Source organism: Meleagris gallopavo, chromosome 8 (assembly GCF_000146605.3).
Source record: "Meleagris gallopavo isolate NT-WF06-2002-E0010 breed Aviagen turkey brand Nicholas breeding stock chromosome 8, Turkey_5.1, whole genome shotgun sequence".
NCBI classification, from domain to species: domain Eukaryota; kingdom Metazoa; phylum Chordata; class Aves; order Galliformes; family Phasianidae; genus Meleagris; species Meleagris gallopavo.
The window spans coordinates 25,693,064-25,714,820 of NC_015018.2; the positions used below are offsets into that span (position 1 = coordinate 25,693,064).

Sequence of the window (21,757 nt, forward strand, 5' to 3'; positions counted from 1 at the left end):
TTTTCCCCCAGGTAATTAACATAATGTCATTGCTTTAAAGCATGTCATTTGCTCAATAACAGTCCCAATTACTCAGGGGTTACTGACTTTGGACTTTCAAAATGCACTACAGGAAGTACCATGACCCTAGTTATTACAGATACATTCATGGATCAAAGACCCTGCAGTCAGCCTTCTTGTCCCGACCAATCATTAACCAGGAGGAACATTGTGAAGCTGCTGCTGATTTTTCCTGAGTTACTTTAACAGACTGACCACACCGCAAGTTCCTTCGTCCTTACAAGAGTTCCAGAAGATTAGTCAGCTAAACCTGATAGGACTTACGGAAAGCCAGAAAGAACTTGGCTCAGCCTAATACGAACTAAGGTTGGAAATACTTTTGAGTGCTGCAATACCTGCCATATGTTCCTCATTCTTCCTGTTTTTTTCCATTAGCCCAAACATAGTAATAAACACTTTTTCCATAGTTACTTCACTGAAAGTATTATTGACCTGACATTGCAGAGGTGTAAGAGAAAAGATCTACAAATCAGGTTTTGTTTCAGCTGTTGTCTTTGCAACAGGTTTTTGGATGGTTTTCAATGGAGATAGGGAGAGAAAGAGACTGTAATTTTGCAGTCCAAAGAACTGAAAGAATGTATCTTTTCCACACAAAGTTAAGGTGAAGCTATGTAAGGATTTAGCTGCATGAGTGAATAAAAAGGAGGGCAGTTATAAAGATTATAGTGAATATGCAGAGATGGCAGAAACAGTGGAGTCAGTTGTAGAATGAGATGTGGACTTATTTAAAGGTGAGAGAAACTGAGAGAACTGACAAGCTTAATGGGAACCTCAAATCCAGGCTATTTACATGAGCTCTCTCTAATAGCTCAAACTGAACCTCGGCTATTTTATTGGGTGCTGACTTGGTGTATCCATAGATAATTGTATGCAGTATTCAAGGCAAACCCTTCTCATCTGTGTCTTTGGAGGGATAAATCATTCCCACAGTGTTTCTCTAAACAGGTGATCACCTCACAAAGCTCCCTAATGTTTATCACCTAAGCAGATAGCCCTGGTTACATTTGTAGTCAGATCTTATTTTGTATCACTAGGAAATGCATTCCTTCACCCACACAATAAATTAAAAAAACATACGCATACCTACAGATTCATTTATGTAAGCACTACAGAAGTGAGATTGTCAGGAAGCCTTGCATTAAAACCTTCATTCCTGATTAGGAGATGGCATGCTGAGTACTTCAACTCATTTAGCTCTTCAAAACACGCTATTATTAAGGTATCTGGCCCTTCATACTTAATGAGAGCTTTTCTATTGAGATGCAACAATGATGCATCTGATATGAAATTTTAGTTATAAGTGTGACTTTTTTTTTTTTAAAAAGCACTTACTTCCTTGCAAAATAAAAGGCTGAACTCTGCTTTTTTTTTTTCCTCAAGGCTCAAATGATTTGATTCTGATATTGCTATTTTCCCTTCAGGATCACTTTAACTTTTTAATTCCATAATTCAGTATGGACTCTTGGGGTCTTGATAGATGAAAAGCTTAACATGAGCCAGCATTGCACTCTCGCAGCTCAGAAAGCAAATGCTATCCTGGGCTCCATCAGAAGAGGGGTGGCCAGCAGAGACAAGGAGGTGATCGTCCCTCTCTTCTCTGCTCTTATGAGGCTCCATCTGGAGTACTGTGTCCAGGTTTGGAGCCCCCACTACTAGACAGTCAGGGAGCTGTTGGAGAGGGTCCAGAGGAGAGCCATGAAGATGATCAGGGGCTGGAACATCTCCCGTACAAAGACAGGCTGAGAGAACTGGGCTTGCTCAGTCTGGAGAAAAGAAGGCTGCAGGGTGACCTCATTGCAGCCTTCCACTACCTAGAGATAGCCTATGAACAGGACCATTCGAAATATGGTTGTCTACCTCTTTGTACTCTTGGAGTAGATTTCTTCTCAGGATGGACACAGCAATGAATTACTTCCTCTGATTAAGGGTTGAAAATGCTTCAAGTCTCTTTTCCAGTTTGAAAATGAACACACAGAGTGGAAAGCCAAGCTGAGTCAGCCTTTTTATCGGTTTTCTGTGAAAGAATCCTTATTTCCAATTATCTAACCCAGTGGCTACTGAAGTAGTGGTGCTTCTAAGTTACGAAGATAAGAAATTAGTTCCTAAGGCAAATGGTCTTGCTGTGCTTCCATTTTTAAATATAATTCCATTGAAGGACACTTGATTTTCAAAGTGCAAATCAACATGGAGAACTTCCTTGGACGTTAAGTGTTATTGAGCACTGCTGTTTTACGAAGGATGAATTAAAGCTCTCAAAATGTGATTCTTTCCGAGGCCACTGCTTGAACTCTTTCTGAATGGGTCTTGCAAGGATCTTGGCTTAACAAGGCAGCCTGGGGACCTTGACAAGCACAGATTTTTGGCTCCAGCGATGAGCTCAGAGTCAGTACAGGAAAGTGCTGTGATTAGAGGCAGGGTTTGGATGAAATCCAGAGCTCTTATCCCAAAGCCATCCGAGGCAAATAATTTCTGGTACTTATAAAGCATTGCAAGTGTGAAATTAGTGAAATATCTCTAAGTAGAGACCCCTTTGAACACACAGGAAAAAGAGACCTTTTGGTTAGACAGCATCTCAGAGTTGTCTTGAGAGTCCTCAGTGCTTACATGTCTCTGTACATCTAGTCTGACATCATGCACTTCATTCAACAGCTGTTCTCAAGTGCACCTGCACTTCCTCATCACACTTACCCAAATGAGTAACATCCTCAAGCTTGCACAGCAAGAGTTGCCCAGATGTCAACTTTGCTTGCAGTTACTGTGCCTATTTCCTGCATGTGCAGGATTTGTATGTGCTATTATTGGGCTTTTCCAGGTGTAGCTGACAAAGTAGCAAAGACCTACAGTCCCGTTAGAGTTGGAGACATAGGGAACTGGATGTATTGAAGGCTCTAGCTAGTCATCTGTGCTCTCAACAATGACAACCCCATGAATTTGTTCATTCCATCCTGAAGTGGACTTCCCGTCATAATACTTTGTGCATGGATTTAGGAAAATTTGAATGGTAAGTGCTAAAAATAATAAAGCTGACAAAATAAGAAGGATTTTAGGTTAATCTCAAGACAGTTAATTATTCAGCATCTCCTGCTTAGGCACTTTTCTTGCTTTACTTTCTTATTTTCTATTTGAATGTCAGGCATTTTCTGTCAGTGCCTTTAATTAGTCCATCCATAAATACAGATTGGATCAAACTATGCCACCTTATACTGAAGAAATATCACAGTAATCCTTACTATATTAGCAGCTGTTCTGCTATTTTGCATTAGTATTTTGTTGACTAATATGTTTTGCTTGGAACTTTCATGTATAATATCTATTTTTAAAGTATGGCTTCTTCCTAATTGCTTAAAGGTAAGTTGCTCTTACTTCTTCAGTAGTATTTTTGGAATTCTTAAGTTTTGAAAGACTTTCATTTCAATTTGTGCTTTATGCTTAAAAGAAAATCAATTTTTCTGTAAACCAAGCCCATCTCATTTTCTTTTAAAATGATCTTGTGTTAAAAAGAAACAACAGTACCACAGCCTTTATAGGACTGAGGCAAAAGATCTCTACTTGACAGAAGGTTGATGAAGTTTTAAACAACAACAACCACCACCCTGATTCAGTGTGATGAACCCTGCAATCTAAGAGATAGCTAGTGATACCAATTCAAACTTAAGTCAGCATGCAGACCATGGTGTGATTAAGTAACTATGCATTGCCTTTGAGAAAATCCCTCCAAGGATGTTGCCTTCCTTTCAGTTCTCTGAACCCTTTAGAGAATATAAATTAATGAAAAGCTTTTCCCAGCGGATGACAGATTAAAGTGGAGATTCATGCATCTCTCTGGCATATATTCCCATAGGGAGCTGCAGTCCAAACTCTGGGGATGAAATGCCAGAGACAGAATCACAGTAGGTACGTCTACTTTCTTACACCCTTTCACTGAGGATATTTTGTATTCACATATAAAATAGCAGCTAAAATAAGTTCAGGTTTGCTAGTTTTTAATGTTCTACCTCCATGGAACTAAAAGCACACCTATATGACTATTAATATGTTTTTAATTTAATTTTTAATTTTAATACATTTTTAATCAACAAAACAAGAATGCAGTTAAATCTATAAGAAGGATCAAGTATCTGTTATATCCTTAAAGCTTTTTTCATATGTTTTGAAGGAGAAAATGAAATTTGTTTCAAGGCATTTCTTTGAAATGTACTTTGAAAGCTTTTAAGAAGCAAGATACAAGATGACTGCAAAGAATCCTCTAAGCAAGCATATATTACAATGATAATAAATTCAAAATTGATACCATTCATTGAAACAAAGGGAATATGTCAGGTTGTACATTTATATGTAATTTGTTTGTCAGCTGGTCTTGAGTGTTGCAATATACTAGAAAAAGTACTGAAAAAACTCCCTTGCATTTGTACTGCCTGACACTTCCTATATCTGAGCAAAAGCATATTGAAAAGGTTTAGGAGTAGTGGGAGTCAGTGGACCTCTCGGTATTTAAGAAAATATCAGATATATATAACAAAAAAAAAAATTGAATCCAGCTATAACCCCATCAAAAATCACCATTCCTTCTGAGTCCAAACCAGCTGCTGCTGATTTGCAGCTCCCTCTGGAAATGTTCTCAGTACAGACTCCCAATTCATTGCTTTAGTTGGCATCTTCCATGGGAAAAGTTGTCTATCCTGTAACTGCTCTGAATGGTACAGAAAAGTGGCAGCAAAATATTATTTTGCTTGTATGTTTTCTGCATTTCACCAGTAGATGAAGCTCTGCATCGCTCAAGAATACCTCCTTCAGACATCGTGTCTTCTTTCCCTGTACTTGAACTTCTGAGTACTTGATTTTGGCAGTGGTACTATGAAGAACTACAGGACTGAAGGAGTAAAGACGCTGGTAGTCAATATTCAGTAGGCACAGCATCTCTGGAAACCCCATCCTAAACCTTTCCTCCTGCACAGAATTGTTCAGGCTGATGTTAGACTGAACCAATCACAGTGAGATTATGAACAGGCCTTTTCTGGCCTCCAGATGTTTGACACAGTGCTTCAACATGTCAAAGTATGTTATTTTGAGATGGGAAGATGAGAAGCTTTGAGGGCACAGACGGAAGAGACCGCTTTAGAGGACCTCTTTAGAGGACCTAATTTGATTGTTTGTGAACAGAGTAGCCTATGTAAGTAGTGCTGTGTGAAAGTAGGCGTTAGTACTTGCTGTCCCCCACACCTCAGCTTTATCTACAGTTGCAGTGGGGGAGCAGAAGAGTCCAAGAGGGGTCCCTTGAGTTCTCTTCCATTTGGCCTTTCTCTGCTCTGCAGTCAGTGTGCATGTTTCTCTCCAGCCATCATAGAGAAAGTGGGCTTACAGGGTCAGAATAATAACCCCAGTTTCTTTCATTCTATGTAGCCTCAGTGGAAAAGGAAGTTCTAGTTTGATGTTATGAGTTTTTTCTTGCTATTTAAAACTATTGTTGCTGGAGATCCTGTCATTCTCTTCACCATACATTGTACTACTTTTTGGGAAAAAAGTATTTGCTAGATTAGTTGTAAAAACAGTTGAAGACCTTCAGGGTCAAAAGAATTTGCAATTGCACATTCTCATCAGTTTAAGAGTATATAAAAAGGGGATTTTTTTTGTTTAGATACAGTTAGCTAAGAAATTCAAGTGACCCTGGGTTGGAATATGAAAGCTTGGATTCAACTCAGATGAACATTTAAAAAAAATCAGTTCCTAATGCCCTAAACATTTGTGTATGAAGAACAATTTTAGTTTTTTCCAGTCCTTCCAAGAACTCAAGCATTTCTTTTCTTTATACTCAGGGCCTGTTTTCTCCTTTCTTCTCATTTAGAGTTCTAAAATGAGTTATTTTTCTTCTTGTGCTAATAAAGAGAATGAAGAACTCTACTCTGTTTTCTTTAACATTTTAAAATCTCAAGCAAACCCCAAAACTACAAGAAGCTACACTGAATTATATTAAACAAACTCTGCAGCAGAATTAAGTCCTTCTCCCTAAAGAAAAGCAAAATAAAAGAGCTTTTCAAGTAACCACTGAGCTTCCCCAGAGATGAAACACTGACTCTTCTCACCAAGACTATTTGTATTAGTCAGTGTTGATCCAAAAGAGTTGACCCAAAGAACCTAAACATCTTTGCATTTGAAGATCAGATGCGAGGCCTTAGTTTTGACTCATGTCTAACCAATGATGAGTTACCCAGTGCTCTAGCAATGCCTATTTAGGTAAGATACCTCTCTTGCCACTGACTTCAGTTTCACCTCTTACCAGTGAGCCATTCTCTGTACATACGTATTTTCCTTGCAGCCAGTCACAGTGTTTCCCTGTAGTCTAGCAAGTCTATGCTACTTGCTATGCAAATCACAAACTCAAGCCATGTGAATGACATCCTTGTTATGCTCTGGTTCCAAACTTCCAAGTAACTCCTTCCAGTATATCCTTGGTTTTGTCTTTGCAACAGTTGCTAATGGAAGCCACTACAGTGCAGGCTTATAAGATCTTGCATTATGCCCTTTTGTATTTTTGTTTCACACACACTTGACTTCCCCAAACCTTGCATCATAAAGAAAATTTCCCAGGACTGGCTACATTCAAAAGTAAAATTATTTGGAAAGTTTCAATAAACTCTCATAAGCAGCTTTTAAGCAAGTCAAGAGAATGAGGAGCAAAGGAAACTTGGTAAGGTCAGAAGACATGATCCCACTCCAACAGACGTCAACAGCATTGTTTCCAAAGTCCTCCCAGAGGATCAAGAACCAGGGACAGAGGCTGCTGCTCTGCATTCCTTCTATAAACTGAGTTGCCAATTAATCTTGGTAGACTTCCTAAGGCCAGATTCCAAACCCAGCAAGACAACAGGCCACTGGGTTCTGTGCGAACATCATAACTAACCAGAGGGCCTGTTAGGTTTTAGTTGGTTCTCTTTTTTGAGCAGTGCTCAAAAAACTTGTATGGTGGACACGGCTCAGAGAAAGCTGAATATCAACCAAGCCCTTACTTTCTGGCTGTCCCAGGCTTTGCTCTTTTTTGATTACGCTTTCATTTTAAAAAGAAAAAAAAGAAATAAAAACAATCAAGCAAACCATAATACTTCAAAACCCCATGTTTCTTGTGCAGAGATCAGCTCTCTGTCTTGGTGGTGGAAGCAGACTGATAGTTATCAAGGAAATAAGCTTCCTTCTGCCTACACCTGTGTTGTGATGAGTATGTTGCAGAGTTAGCTTTATGGTCTGTGCAAGATATGTGAGGGGCTGGTACTGTACTGTATCAATGGTCAAAAGCTGAAAGACTGCAAATTTAAGATGTCGCTCTTGGTAACACAGATGAATCCTTCTCTGTTATTATTATTATTTTTTTTTTAAAAATCATTCCCTGCAGACCAAAGAGCTGCTTCTGCCATGCTCTGTATTTTGTTCCATGGCAGCTTATCAAGTAGGACCAGGGAATAACCTAACTGGACTGAGACTGCAAAGGTACCGATGTATATATTTGAGATATATAGCAAAGTACCCAAGATGCAGTTGGTGCAAGCAAATATGCCCAATAAGGATTTTGAATGCCTAACTTTCAGACCTGTGAAAATCTTTATCTACAAAAATGAAAAGCATGTTACATAAAAAACTGACTGTAAGTATCAAGACAATCAAGTTACCGTAACACAGAGGCATTGCTGGAAGGTAGGACAAGGACAATATCATATGTTGAGAGGAATTACTCCAACTTCCCTAATTCAGTAGTTATTGCTCCAGTCTAACAAGGACAGTACAAAGAGAGAGAGAAGAGACCACATGGAAGTCTGTGTCTTTCAATTCTCTTTGTTGAAATGATGCAGTAATCTGCAACTACTGATCTACTACCCCGAACTATGGTAAGTGCTGCTTCAACTACAACAAAGAATGTCTCTGTGAGGGTGTTGCAAAAAAAAAAAAAACCCACAAAAAAAAACAACAACAAAACAAACAACCCATGTCACAAAAATGAGTGCATGAAATACAGTGAATCCAGAATGTCTTAGTCTGTAAAATATGTAATGTTTGTATTTGCAACATTTCATTGTTTAAATATCATGAGGAAACCATTCTTGCTTACAATACGAAATACATGTTTTGTAAGCAAGAATTTCTGTATCAGGCTCCAGTATCTTTTTCTCTGTGCAAATGTTTTGAGCAACTGCAATATAAAGAGCTGCTGGCAGACCTCCAGGAGGAGTTCAGAATGGAAGTTAAACAGCCTGAGCTGTTATGGTTCAAAAGACAACATTTCTTTTGTCTGGTAGCAGTATCTTAATAATTTTGGAACACATAATAGTAATGTCTCACAGCCAGGTGCCCCTGGTTTGCTGTAACATCAACACTGGGAGGGTGAAGTCCATGGGCACCAGCTTGGAAACCCCATGTCCAGACAGAAGAGATGAAATAGATACATGTCTAGCTGCTACTAGAAAATATATAGGCTATGATGGTCATTGAATTACATTATCTTCTTAGTTCTCCCCCCTCCCCCCTTTTATTGTTCTGAGTTTTTGCTTCCTACAAAAGATAAGCCCTAGAAGAGAACTGATGGTGCCTCTCTGGAGTCTTGTAAGATGAGAAACTGACAACCCTTGAGTTAGGAGGGAGACTTTCTGCTCTGTTACGATTTTAGACATTTTTTCTGGTATTTGTTATATTAGATACATAGGAATCTGTTTAGGTTAAGGAGATGTCAGCAGAGACCAATTCACAGAAAACATATTTGCACTCCCCCTATTCCCTGGAGCATAAGTGTTTGAGTGGCTAATGTCAATTAATGGTCAAAAACACTTGCTAATTAGTAAATTTCCTCTGATGGATCAGTTCAGTTCCTAAATCTGAAGTATTAGGTGACAGTATACCCTCTTTTTTTCCTCCAGTTTTCATCATGCCTAATAGTTTTCCTTGCTTTCAGTCCTGAAGCCTTACTTGCAGTAGAAGAGTGCAATTAAACTTCTGTGTTTAGTTGGCAGGTAAAAGGATCCTTGCTCACAGACCTATCGTGTCTTAACTCTGTAGTCCTTCAAAATAAAAGGCACTAATGAACCAAATGCTTTCATCAAAACCAACCAGTATACCTTCAGAACAATACAGCATTTTCAGCCTTGGTTTTCCCTTGCAGCTTCTTCCTTTAAGTGACTTAAAAAGTAACTTCTGAGGGTGTTTTTATCCCTGCAAGTGGTTCAGATGGAGTGCATTTCTAAAGAAGGAGTTAATGAGGCTTTCAATCTGTTTGCCAGTCTCCTCTCCCACTCCTACTTCTCAAGAAGAACATAGCTTGGGTTAGAGTCCTATGTCATTATTTTCCCCTAGGAGCTGGGACAGGCCATCCTTCTTGAGCACAGGATGGGTGATATTTATTCAGTTACTTTATCTAAGATTGGGGTACAGCATGCAGATGACATGAAGACTGAAAGCAACATCTCTGTTGGATGTGCTCAAAGCACCTACACTCTTCATGATTTTTGCTGTCGTGAGCAAAAGAATAACACTTCTTATTTTACAGAACTTTGCATATCCACCTGAAGGTGAGTCTAGTTTACTCCAATTTTGATCATGGGATGTGACAGTGGGTGGGAAAGATGAACTTCCTTACTCTGGCTGCTCTCCAGAATTGTGTTAAAATGTCTGTAAACAAGCCAGCCTTCCCCTTAACTCTCTCCCTGACATTTCAGAGGCTAAAAACAAAAATGACAACTTCAGTTTGTCAGAAAACACAGTCTATTTGGCCACAGAGTTGGCAGTCTTCCCTCTGAAACAGATTTAAATTAAAAAAAAAAATCAAATCCCTATCTCCAGTAGTGTGATGTTAAAGCTGCAGGTGTCCTCTGCAGATAAAGAGTTAATTGCTTTCCTGATTTGGGATGTGTCGTCCAGAGTTGGTTCTTGCTGGTGTGATCAGATCTTGATATCTGGGGCATGTATATTCACAGCACCACCTGCGTGTTACTTTCTGTGGGTAGGTAGCACCTTTCACCTTTGCCTTATTTAGGGGTCAATGGTAGCATATCATCCAGAAGTCAGGCACCTTCCTTTTGGTGGCAGTGTGTACGTAGGAACATCTATGCTCCGTTTTCTCTCCTGTCTTTGCTTCCCCATCACAGTTCTTGAAGGCCAGAAAGATCTCCTAACACTTTTAATTCCTCTGAAGCAATTTCTTCTCTCAGTGGCAGTTCAGATTTCTGTCTTGGCTTGTGTTCAGGGAAACTAACCACGTCATACTTTTGGGAACCAGACCTGAAGATTTTGAGATCCATCTCCTCTTAAGAGAGCGTGTGACAGTATTTGCAATCTCTCTAGTCTTAGGTTACAGCGAATAAATATACTTCACAACTCAATTTTTAAAATAAGCCCTAATTCAGTCTGAAGTCCTTTCAAGGTTAGTTTTGACCTGTGGTGAGCAATTATTTGGATCTGTGGGTTGCCTTGGCACTGATCTCCTTTACTACCATTTTACCTCATGATATCACTACTTATTCCCTAGCATGGCACTCAGTTTACATATGGAAAGGTGTGAGATTCTGTGTCAGACATGCTAACATGACTCTACAGATCAGGGCTTTTACCACAGAATTTTCACTGTTAAGTGACTAAATCACTGCAGGTCTGGGTCTATACACTTTATCACTTAATAAAAAGTTCAGCTGTTGTTAACTTCCAGCCTCCCCATTCTCCTTTGCTGTTGTTAAAGCAAGGAAGCAGATTACTGAAGTGTTTAATGCATTGTTTCAGACCCAGTGAACAAGGGTCACGTCAGCTTCTTATCATGATTTACCGCTGATCAGTGGCAGTGTTAATGTGCCAAAGTTCTTTTTATTCCTTGCCTGCGCCCAGAAATGCAGTCCTGAAATGAGCAAGAACTGGATTTAACACCCAAAGTTCCCCTAGTGAGAAAGGTATCTTCAAAAATTAAATCAAACCAAAGGTGACCTGTGTGCGTCATGCAAGGAGGATCAGCTCTGCTCCAGAATCCACTGCTGTTTCACTGACATAGGGAAACAAAACGCATGTGGGCATCTCAGCCCACTGACAGACAGATCATATGCCTTCCACTGATGAAGTGTTCTATATGATACTAGCCTTGCTGCAGTTTAGAGTCCCTGCTACTCTCACATCCTTCAGAAAGCATTCCTGCTGGGTTGGTGATGTTTGCTTGCTCACAAAAAAAAAATAAAAATCACAGAGGTGGTCCATGGCTGCATGAGTTCCACTGCTGGAAAGCTGCTTTCTGCTAGTGGAATGCCACAGAGTACATTGCAATCTTTCCATGTTAATGGCTTGGCATGAGACTAAGCAGCTGGGGTTGGTGTCTGAAAGGTTCTCAGGCAGCAACACTTCTTATTTATTTTTCACATGCTTTTCTTATAAGATCATCAAGGATGTTTTCACAGGTCTCAAGAGCCATAGCTTCATTTTACTTATTGAAAGAGTCAGTACCTCTCACTGAATCCTCCACTCCATACTGAGGTCACATCACTGAAAGGCAAGTCGAGCCTTTTCCAGGCACTTTTTTTCCCCACCACCTGTGCAGTAAAGAGAGAAGGGACACAGCTTCAATGTGTCCTCCTCCCTGCCCCTAGCAGAACTGAACTTCCACTGAGATGAGGCACCATTTCTCCCAGTTCAGAGAAGGGAAGCCTGTAACCAAAGCAGTGGGAACCCAGCATGCTACTTCCTCTATAAGGGCAGTGTTAGTCCTAAGCCTAGCCTCCAAAGCAGAAGTATAAAAATATTTGAGAATACACCTAATATCTAGAATTCAAAAGGTAAGCCTACTACAAACCTCTCTTCATCTTGCAAGTGAAGAATGCTCGCTTTTGTTTGTGTCTATTACCTACGTAAATGTGTCCAGTAGAGTTGAAGTTGCACAAAGGAATTGGATCTTCTACTCCATTCTCCTCTGGAGTTTTTGGCTGGCTAAGCACTACCTCTGGCAGTGCATGGCAATAGCTGCCATCTGAGAAAACATGCATTTCTGTCAGTAGTGTTGTGTTTGTAGAGTTTGCTGCCTAATTGGCTTCAATGCTAGGTCTGAATTGTTCTGCTCAGCCAAGCAAGACAAGTTGGTCATACTTGACTCATGTACAAGGAAATTGGAGAAAAACAAAGGGAATGAAGCTGTGCCTCCTCCCTGAGCCATGCTCAGTACCTACAACTGTAGTGGGACCAGCATTACACAGTGCCTTCTTAGCAAAAAGAGCAACTGATTATCATGGTGTCCCATCAGCAGCCCATCATGTTAGCTGCTTTACAAATAGGTAGTTTTAAAAAAGCCCTTGCTGCAGAGAGCTCAGTCTGCATTTAACACAAGATGCTGGAAGGGTTGAGAAGCTGATTTGTTTCTATATTCTCGGTTTCATCATTTCAGTACCACGAGACTGATCTACCCTCCAAGCTTCTGTGTCTGCGTTTGAACTCTGCTCTCTCTACTTTCAGGAGTCACTGAGTTCAAAGCCAAGATCCAAGCACTTGCTATGCAGAAGGGGAGGAATGCTCACACTAGTGTCATTTTAAGTCAACAGTAACTTAAGTATGTAGTTGAGGAGAGAGTGAAGATTCAGATGTTTTCGTAGAAGCAGAACAGAACATCTAGTTACAAGCTGTAAGTTGTACTCTGAAAGTAGACACACACACACTCAAGCAAAATTCAATTGTTTTCTTCACAGAAGGATCAAATGCAGAAGAGCTACACTAATCACAAGACACACTTTCTGGGAAGCAAGCCCACTCTTTTCTTACAGGATCCCTTCCACTGCAAGCACCAGACCTCAAAACAGCCCAGAGAGAAAGCCTCTCAGACCTAAGCAATTTATATGCAATGAATGCTATTTGGCTTGTAGTTAGTTCCCTTGGAAGTAATGAAAGAGGTAATGAAAGACTGGACAACTACCTTAAGTAAAACATTATTCATTAGAGAAAAATCATTTCAGAAAAACTGTTTTGAGGCTGTGAAAGCCAACTCTGTGCCTGTCTGTGCATCACTGTGGCTGCCCATTTCCTGAGTGGGGAGTGCAGCATCTTCCTGTAGGTCTCACCACAATGTCTCCACACATGCTGTGGAAAGATCAAGTGGTAAGATTTTCCTGCCCTGTCCTCTCCAAGAAAGTTAATCCTGATTGCAAGCTGCAGCTTTTCCTCACCCAGTCCTTCTATGCTGTCCTGAAACACCTGCCTTGAACTTTCTTCTAACAGAACAGTGGGAGAAAAAAAAAAAGCTAAAACTATGTTTTATAGATAATGACTTGTGTCTGAAGAAAGTGGATTACCCTGGCTAAAAGGTCTGACACAGAGAGAGTGAACAAGAGTTAACCAGGAGTGCATTTGACAAAAGAATTTGATTAGCTCTTGCTTTTGAGAAAGCAAAATATTACCAGCCTCAAAGAATACATCCTAACAATCTAATGGACAGTGCTTCTGTGATAAGAACAGAGCAGGTAGTAAACTTCTTCTCTGAAAGAAAGTTAGAGAAGCATCTGCTATTCAGTCAAGGAAATGTGCCTTTTATAAGATCCTAAAAGCAATTTCTCAGAAAAAAGCAATTTAAGATATCCAAAACCACTTTAAATATATTTACCAAGGTGAAGATAAATAGTAGCATAACTGTATCTGTGCACACATTAGACAATAACCCAACCACCACCATAGTATTACTAAAGCACATAGGGAATGTCTAAGTTCCCTATAGTAATTCTGAGTACGTCTTAGCTCACCCAACATTCGTCCATAAACAATGGGTTTATATTATCAGTTGAAATGAGTGGTAACAGTACTGACTTTATTTATAGAGTTCAGCCTCAACCCTTGCAGTTAGTTTTATACTACAGACTACTTTCCCATCCCATAGCACATCTTAACTAGAACAGTGACTTTGAAATATACTGTTTCTGAAATATACTGTTTCACTCTACCACCAGTAATTATTTCTGTCTTTATTGTATGCTTTGTTAGCTGTATACAAAGCATAAGGAACTCATAGAATCGGAACTCATAGAATCCTAGAAGAGGTAAACATCATAGTAAATCTTAGTAAGCAAGCTTAATACTATGATGCAATGGAAAGTACAGCAATAATAGCAGGATAGCACAATCGTAGGCTGCAACAAATAAAAACAAGCTCAAAAGCAATGGCCATATATGCAGAAACAAGGAAAGAAAAACTGCTTACCTGTAGAAGACCTCCTCCAGAGAGAGAACTCCAACAAAAGATACCCTTACCTCCACTGCCTACCCTTAAATGAGGCCTGGGAAGGGGTGGATCCTGGCTCCACCCCTTCTGGTCACTCAGATGCATTGCTTGCACCTGAGCTCCCCTGGATTGGCCCTGCCTTCCCACCAGGTGCTCAATCACTGTTACAGGCCGTGACATTTCCACTACAGCAGGTCTGTGTAACTGTCAACTAAACCAGGACAACTATCTTCCCTTTATTGACTGTATTTTTCAATCCTCCATTCTTACTAGAGGACGCTAAATCATACCCTTTTTAGTTTCAAATATTGACCCTTAGTTGAGATAAAATAACCCAGCCATGGAAAGTTCACATGTTCAGTGCCTCAGGGATCCACATCAATGAAAACACTTGCTATATTACCCCATGAAAAGAGGGAAGGGACAACAGTGTTGTTTTGATGACAGCATACCTTAAAAACTGTTTGGTGGTGGTATTGACACTGCACTTAGATGGGGCTGCCAGTGTGTACAAAGGAAACTGAGTCAGCACAGGCTTTGCAGGGAGGAATTGGTGTTATTGTCTTCTGTAGCATTTGTAGGATGCAGCTGTCATAGTTACAGGTTCTTACGTCTCAAGATTTTGTGGGTGATTGTGGTTCTTCTGTCTCTACTTTGAATTGAGACTGATTGCAAGAGTGACTGTTCCTTGGTCAACCACCATGCTGTGCCTTTAATATCACCAGGAGGATGATGAGTAATGACAAAATAGATTGAGTTTTCAGTGTTGTAAATGTGGTACTGCAGGCCATTACAACAGTGCAATGAAAACACAGTTAATGTCCTCTAGAAATTCTCTAGGTGCATCTTACTCTTCACAATTACAGGTTGTTAACTTGTTGACAAAGTGCTGTATGTGTAGACTGAGAAAAAAAGGAGGAAAAGACAAAATTGTTAACATTTCAAAACAAATAAGTAATCATTTTTAACTTTTCTCTATTCTTTTGCCATTATGACTGGCTGACTCCCTCACTCCCTCACGCAATGTTATTAAGAACCTTTTTTAAATAGGACAAACGCCAGCAAGAAGCGATTCCAGTAGAGTTGATCTTGTCTTAGGTAGAAAGAAAGACCAGGTGAGATCCCTTCCAAAATAGTTTTCTCCTAAAACACTCTGAAAAGCTGTTCTCTTGGATCAGCAGTAATTTGCATTCCTTTTGCATGGGTGGAAATGAATACACCATCTTCTTGCAGTAGAAGTCAGGCCATCTTGCATTCAGATCAGGTTCATTTTTTGGCTACTAGGACTCAAGATGTTCAAACACCTGAAATCATCTGACTTTGATGTTATGCATACTGCTTTGCAGATTTTTAATGAGTAAACCTCATATTTAATATATTCTGGATCTAGAAGCTAGTTGATGAGTAAGCTGAAAACATTCACTAAAATATTCTCCATATAGCTCAATGTTATTTTTATTCTTCCATTTAAATTCTTTCTTCCTCCATTTTTCATAGCATTTCAATTAAAATTAATCTTGAATGACTAAGAAGAAATACTTTTGGAGAAGAGTAAATCATCAGTTCCTTTGTGTAAAGTGATTTTTCTCTTTAACAACAGAAACCCAGCAAAATCCACTGAAGATCTGTCACATTTTTTCCCATATTCTGTCTGACCAAATGATATTTTAGGATTAACTTTCATTAACATTTTATATAAACAGAAAAAAAAATCAAATTGTATACAAATTCCTCATAAGCTGTTAATCTGTTAACGAGCTGACCTTAAAAATTCTTTAAAACATTTCCACTTGTGAACAGTAGAAAAAATTATATGTTGATACGTTTGATATGATATCAAACAGTAGTAATGACTCAGAACAAGCAAACTATCTCGTTTTTGGTTTTCTTTATGTGGCTTTTTTCTTCTTTGTTTGCAGGCTCTTGGCATTTCTATCATGAGCCTTGACTACAAAAATTCGTAGTACAGCCAAGATGAAATAAATTGTATGACCCTAGAACTGTTCATAACACTCATGTGGAGTAAGAAGTGTTCTTGTTAGAAAGTGTTTTTGTAAATGGGATCAGTGACCTGAAGACAAGTCTGCGAGATTTTTGGAGAGGAATTAAATAACAGGAAAGGGTTTCCCAAGAATGGATTAATTGAGCCGTGGTTCTGGGTCTGTGTATATGAAACTCTACTGTTGAGTATGGAGACTGGTGCAACTGTATAGAGAAGTGTGAAGGTGCAAGTACGGGTAGCTGAAACCACTATTTGGGATTGTATTCCAAAGATCAGTTGGGTAACACTCTGGATACGTATAATTTCCTCTCATCTGTAGGTACAAGTGTTTTGGAGAACTGTCATTTGCACAATGCAGCTGCCTTTCACTGGTTGGTATCTACATGCGTAAGGAGTTCTGTGCAGTGGTTGAATGTGCAGCACTCTTTGGACATTTTATTACATGGGTAGATTAAGGAACCTCAAAGCTTGAGCGAGAAGAGTTTGTACTCCTTGGAAGAATTCTGATATCCCTGTGTACATATGTATTGATATTCTCTTCTGTGTGATGACCTTTTTACATTGGATGGAGTCTAGAAGTATGTGTAGATAAAGTACTTTCACTCATTTTTTGAAATCCAAAAATACTAAGGATCATAACCTGTAAAGTGCACCAGGATTATTTTGACATGTTTTTTTCTTTTCAGTCTTCCTCCAAACCCACCCCTCCTTTACAAAGCCATTTGAAGGATGGTGGTATGTCTAACAAAAACAATAGAGAAGTGCTTTGCTTTTATAGCTAGACAACCAGTCCAGACAATCAAAGAAATCTTCTATTTATCTTGATGTTAAACTACATTGCTGTGGAAAAAAATCACTGGCTTTGAACATCTTATTTATGAACAGAACCTTACCCAGCTTAGGAAATTTTCATCAAATGAGACAGTGTTTACTGGTTGGGGGCAAAGTGTGTGAGGGAGGTCTTATGCAGCGTATGACAGAGTTGTCTGGAAGTTTATGAAAATGCAGATACTGAGCTATCAGCATGCCTGATTAATTAACACTTGTTTATATGCTGGTTCTTTCAGGCTTATTTCAACAACCCAGAACTGACTCTAAAAAAATCCCTTTGCGGCTTCTTTTCCCTTCCACACACTTAACTCATGATTGCAAAAATCATTACCACTTTTGATTATAATCTTTAATTAGCTGTAAAATGTATGCATTGAATTATTTACTTAGTGTTCATTTCCATCATCATGTTTTGACAGCTTTAGCATTAATAAATCTTTTGTAGACCCAAGACCCTGAATAGCCTCAGACTGAGTTGCTTAAGGAATTGCTTTCGAAGGACCTTGAAGAATGGTGTGCTACCAAGGATTTTTCAGTCCCAGGTGAGCTTCCTGATTGTTAGCCTGTCTCTTCTGTGTACTTTGTAGCTTAATGAATCTTTTAAGAGATTTTCTTCTGAGTAGATCCAGTTCAAATAGAAAAGAAGAGTTAACATTTCTGCACAGCCTGTCACGTAAGGGTGGTTGTGTGGCTTGAGGCCAAATTCATCACTTGTCTGCTGTGTGGCCTTCTGGGTTGGTTCTGGAGCTGCTCATTTGGTTTTCCACAGAGAAATACTTCGAATATATGTTCTTCTTTATGATATTCTCAAAGGAGCCTTCATCTGTCTCATGGAAGTGACCAAGCAACTCTATACTTGACCCGGTGTTCCTTATGTCTTAAATCTGCATTTCTGGTGCGTGGGTAGAATGGCTCAAAGTGTTCTCAGTAGGCTCCCAGCATCCTCACCGAGGCCTTTAGGGTTGGAGATAGCAGAAGTTGGGTGTCCTATGGGTTTATGTAAACCATATCCAACTATGAGCTTCACTGGGTGGTGGGAGGACAGCTGGCTTTCTGCCCATAACCGTGTTAGACCCAGTGGAGTTCCCTGTAATCACTAGCAAGTTGTAGTGTAAGAAAAAGTCTCTGTGACTGGACCTCTTGTTATTTAAGACACTGAAATTTCTACCTGTTCAGCTCCAAGACTAGTAGCTGAGTACAGCTTCCAGTGAACTGAAGTCACTGGAGTTCTCTGCCAATGTCTGAGGCCATCAGGGTTTTAAGCTGTGGATAAGATGCTGAGGTTTAGGCTTTGTCTGATAATTGCCTTTCTGCACTTTTCTATCCAATTTGATGAAATTACAGGGTTCATAATTGCAGTCATTGTGGGTAGGTATTTCTGTGTGCATGTAATTCACCAACTTTAATGAGTAAATAAGCAACTAACTGCTGCAGCAAGAGATACTCCCCAAATCTTTAAATAATAATAAATAATAGTTCCACAGTGTGCACTCAGTCTGGAACTACTGCCCCATATGCAATTACACCCATGCAATAAACCATTTAAAACTGTTGTAAATGATTTCTGTCATCACTGATGGTAGTAAAATAATTTTGCATGGTTCATTTGCTGCAGCACTTAATTTTCTTTAGTGCTTCTGGAAGGAGTGATTGTTATGAGAACAAGAATGACTATAGCAAAACTGTTATTACATATTCAGTTTCTGTCAGCAATTTTTAAATCCAAATAAAACTACAGCTGCTCCAAAAGTAATGCCTCCTATTTTGTTATGTTGACTGAACAACAGAGGCTGATGTTGGTGCAACGGCAGTAGAGGTTGGACCTTCCCACCAATATTCCATTACTTTTTGTTGTTGAGTGACAGATAGCAGCAGAGGAGTGGTCTAGCAGAATGGCATCTGACATGGAAATCTGGATGAGGAAAAGGTGTGGAATTGAATTCCTCCATTCAGAAAAAAATGCATCCATTGAAATCTTGGTATGTCTCTGGCTATAGCACTGTCACCCTCTGGGCCATACGGCAGTGAGCTGTTTCTCTCTTGCCACTCAATAGCAAAGAGGTTAAACTGATTTATTCTAGAGGGATTTGAGGAGAAAACCTGTCACTGAGGACAAGAAATGCCTGTAGGTTTGCCTGCCACTATCTATTCTGCTGGACATAGGAACAGATCATCACCTCTCCCTTTCCTAGACTAGGATCCAATTAATTTTTACTCAGAGGTAAACTCTGATACTCAGATACAGTGAACAAATCCAAGTATTAAGACTATGACCCCTTAGGAGTATGTGCAGTGGAACGGCTCTGCTCCCCCAAACAAAATACTTTTTACGTAAAGTAGGCTAAAATGAAATTCAATGACTATTTCTTAGTAGCAGTATCCACTTGGCATTGTACTAAATTTTAACAAAACAACTTAAAATATTTATTCAAATTGGTGCTTCCGACTGTCCATACATTGCAATGTCTGCAATTAAAATACAAAAGCGTGAGTATTGATTTCAAAAGTAAGATATAGATAGAATAGAATTTGTATAGTTTGGAAAATACTTCTACTTTCTAGAACAATGTGACTTTTTGAGGCATCTATGGTTAGTGGGCAGTATTGGCAGCGGCTGGATGGTTGGACTAGATGGTCTTAGAGGTTTTTTCCAACCTTAATGATTCTATGATTCTATGATCCTTGAATACAACATGTTGCATCTCAAGGACTCATCTTCAGACTCGCTTCCTAGCAAATCAATCTTTTCAACTGCTTTTTCTTGCTAGTCCGGCCTTTATGCTGGTCTTTTCACACAAAACACAGCCAGGAGTCTGGGGAGTGAGGGCAACATCCTTTCAGAGCACAATACTGTTTTGGAAAAGCAAAAATCAGTGAGTGTGACAAAGAGCTGTCCCCAAAGCTGCAGCTGCCTCCTGAGCAGCAGGTAAGTTCTGTGGCTGATGAGCAGGAAAGCCACAGGAAAGCAGTTAGCACAGCATCAGTATGAGAATCAGAGTGGCTTCAGCTCAAGGTGCTGAGAGAAAGCAAAGAGGAGAGGAGAGGTTTTGCTTTGGCTGTGCCAATCTGAGCCTTGTTTGCTCTGCATTTGAGAGGTCTGAGAGGGAGAATTAGCATTTATGAGTGCATTTTTGAGTAGCAGTTTTTCTACTCTGAAGTTGGCCCTGAGTAGACTGGGCCCATCACCTCAGTCCATCATCTCCCCGCCTCGAGGGAAGCATGACATCCTCATCTTTGGCTACTCCATGCTGTGGGGAAGAGTTGAGGAGGGGTAGGAAAGAAGTTAATGTTAATGGGAAATTAATGGCAAGCAGGGCAGGAAAAACGAGACTGTAAGAGAGTGACAAGAAGAGATCTCCTGGGTCATGGAGTGCAGTGCTGAGATACACAAACAAAGTACAGATCGATTAATTAAAATGGGAGTACTTAAAAGTGAGTTAATTAAAGATTAATTGATCAAGAATTGGTTACATAACTTATAATCACTATAATTACATTAATTCATTAATTAGAAGTAACATCTATTAAAATGTATTAAACTTTAGGTCTGGTTGGTGAGTTCACTCTCACTGATTAATGTATTTTTCTGGTTCCTCTCTTTTGTCTGATAACTGCAAACTTTCCTAAAATTCTGGCTAGATTGATTCATGGCCATACTTATCTGGTTTGTTCTTGTTCCCAACTGGAGAGGAACATGTGCTTAGCCTGACTCAGTGTGTGATGGCTCTGCCAGCTGTGCTGTGTGACCTCCAAGTGCAGAGGTGACCACAGCCATCTGCCTGCCTCTGCCCTCATGGAGTGCTGGGGTCAGAATGAAACCAGAAGCACAGTGCTGCTACCTCTTATCAGGGAGGTCAGTACTGCCCTACATCTGCCCAACCTGTTTTGTCACTGACAAATTAGCCCTGGACTCTTTAATTTATGCATCCCAATTCCATGTCCTGCATGGAGCTAGGAGTTGGACTTGATGTTCTTTATGGGACCCTTCCAACTTGGGATATTCTATGATTCTATCATAAAATGGAAACAAGTTTTGTACCCTATGGTAGAGACCAATTTCCAGCCACAGAACATGACTTTCCTAGATCCTCCTGTAACACGGACAGATAACATGGACTCTTGGCTGCATACTAGGAAAAGCTTCTCAGAAAGAGTGGTCATGCACCAAAATGGGCTTCTGTCCCTGAAGGTGTTCAAGAAATATGGAGATGTGGTATTTAGGGACATGCTTTAGTGAGCAATATTGGTGGTAGGTGGATGGTTGGACTAGATGATCCTAGAAATCTTTTTGAACTGTAATCATTCTATGATTCTATGATTCTGGTTCTCTAGAGTGGTGACACTCCAGAGAAGTAGCAGGATGTGGTCATTGTGACTGTGGCCAGTATCTTGGTAGGTATCTCCACGCTGTGAATGCCTGCCCTAAACTGCTTTGCATCATTTGACTTGACAACCTGCAAGTAACGAGATCTCATTTATTCAGCTGGCATGTGGGACTATGAGCCTATCTGCCAACATTTACAAGATGTTTCATGGTGACAGTAATTACTGTAATCAGTCCCTTCAGTAGCAGGCTTGAAGCCTACTCTTTCCATTGGCATGGTTGATCTGACTGCAGAATAAATCACGTGTTAACAGCTGGACTAAAAATCCACCCACAG

The 21,757-nt window shown here is 39.8% G+C and overlaps 1 long non-coding RNA gene across 1 annotated transcript in view; it reads left to right on the forward strand.

Moving 5' to 3' along the window:
• Positions 1 to 1,807: 1,807 nt before the first annotated feature.
• The window catches only part of LOC116216900, a 31,657-nt gene continuing 11,707 nt past the window's right edge, over positions 1,808 to 21,757 (forward strand). Inside the window, exons 1-2 of the long non-coding RNA XR_004160545.1 lie at positions 1,808 to 3,954; positions 17,542 to 17,638. This is a non-coding gene — a long non-coding RNA (uncharacterized LOC116216900). The remainder of the gene's footprint in view (positions 3,955 to 17,541; positions 17,639 to 21,757) is intronic.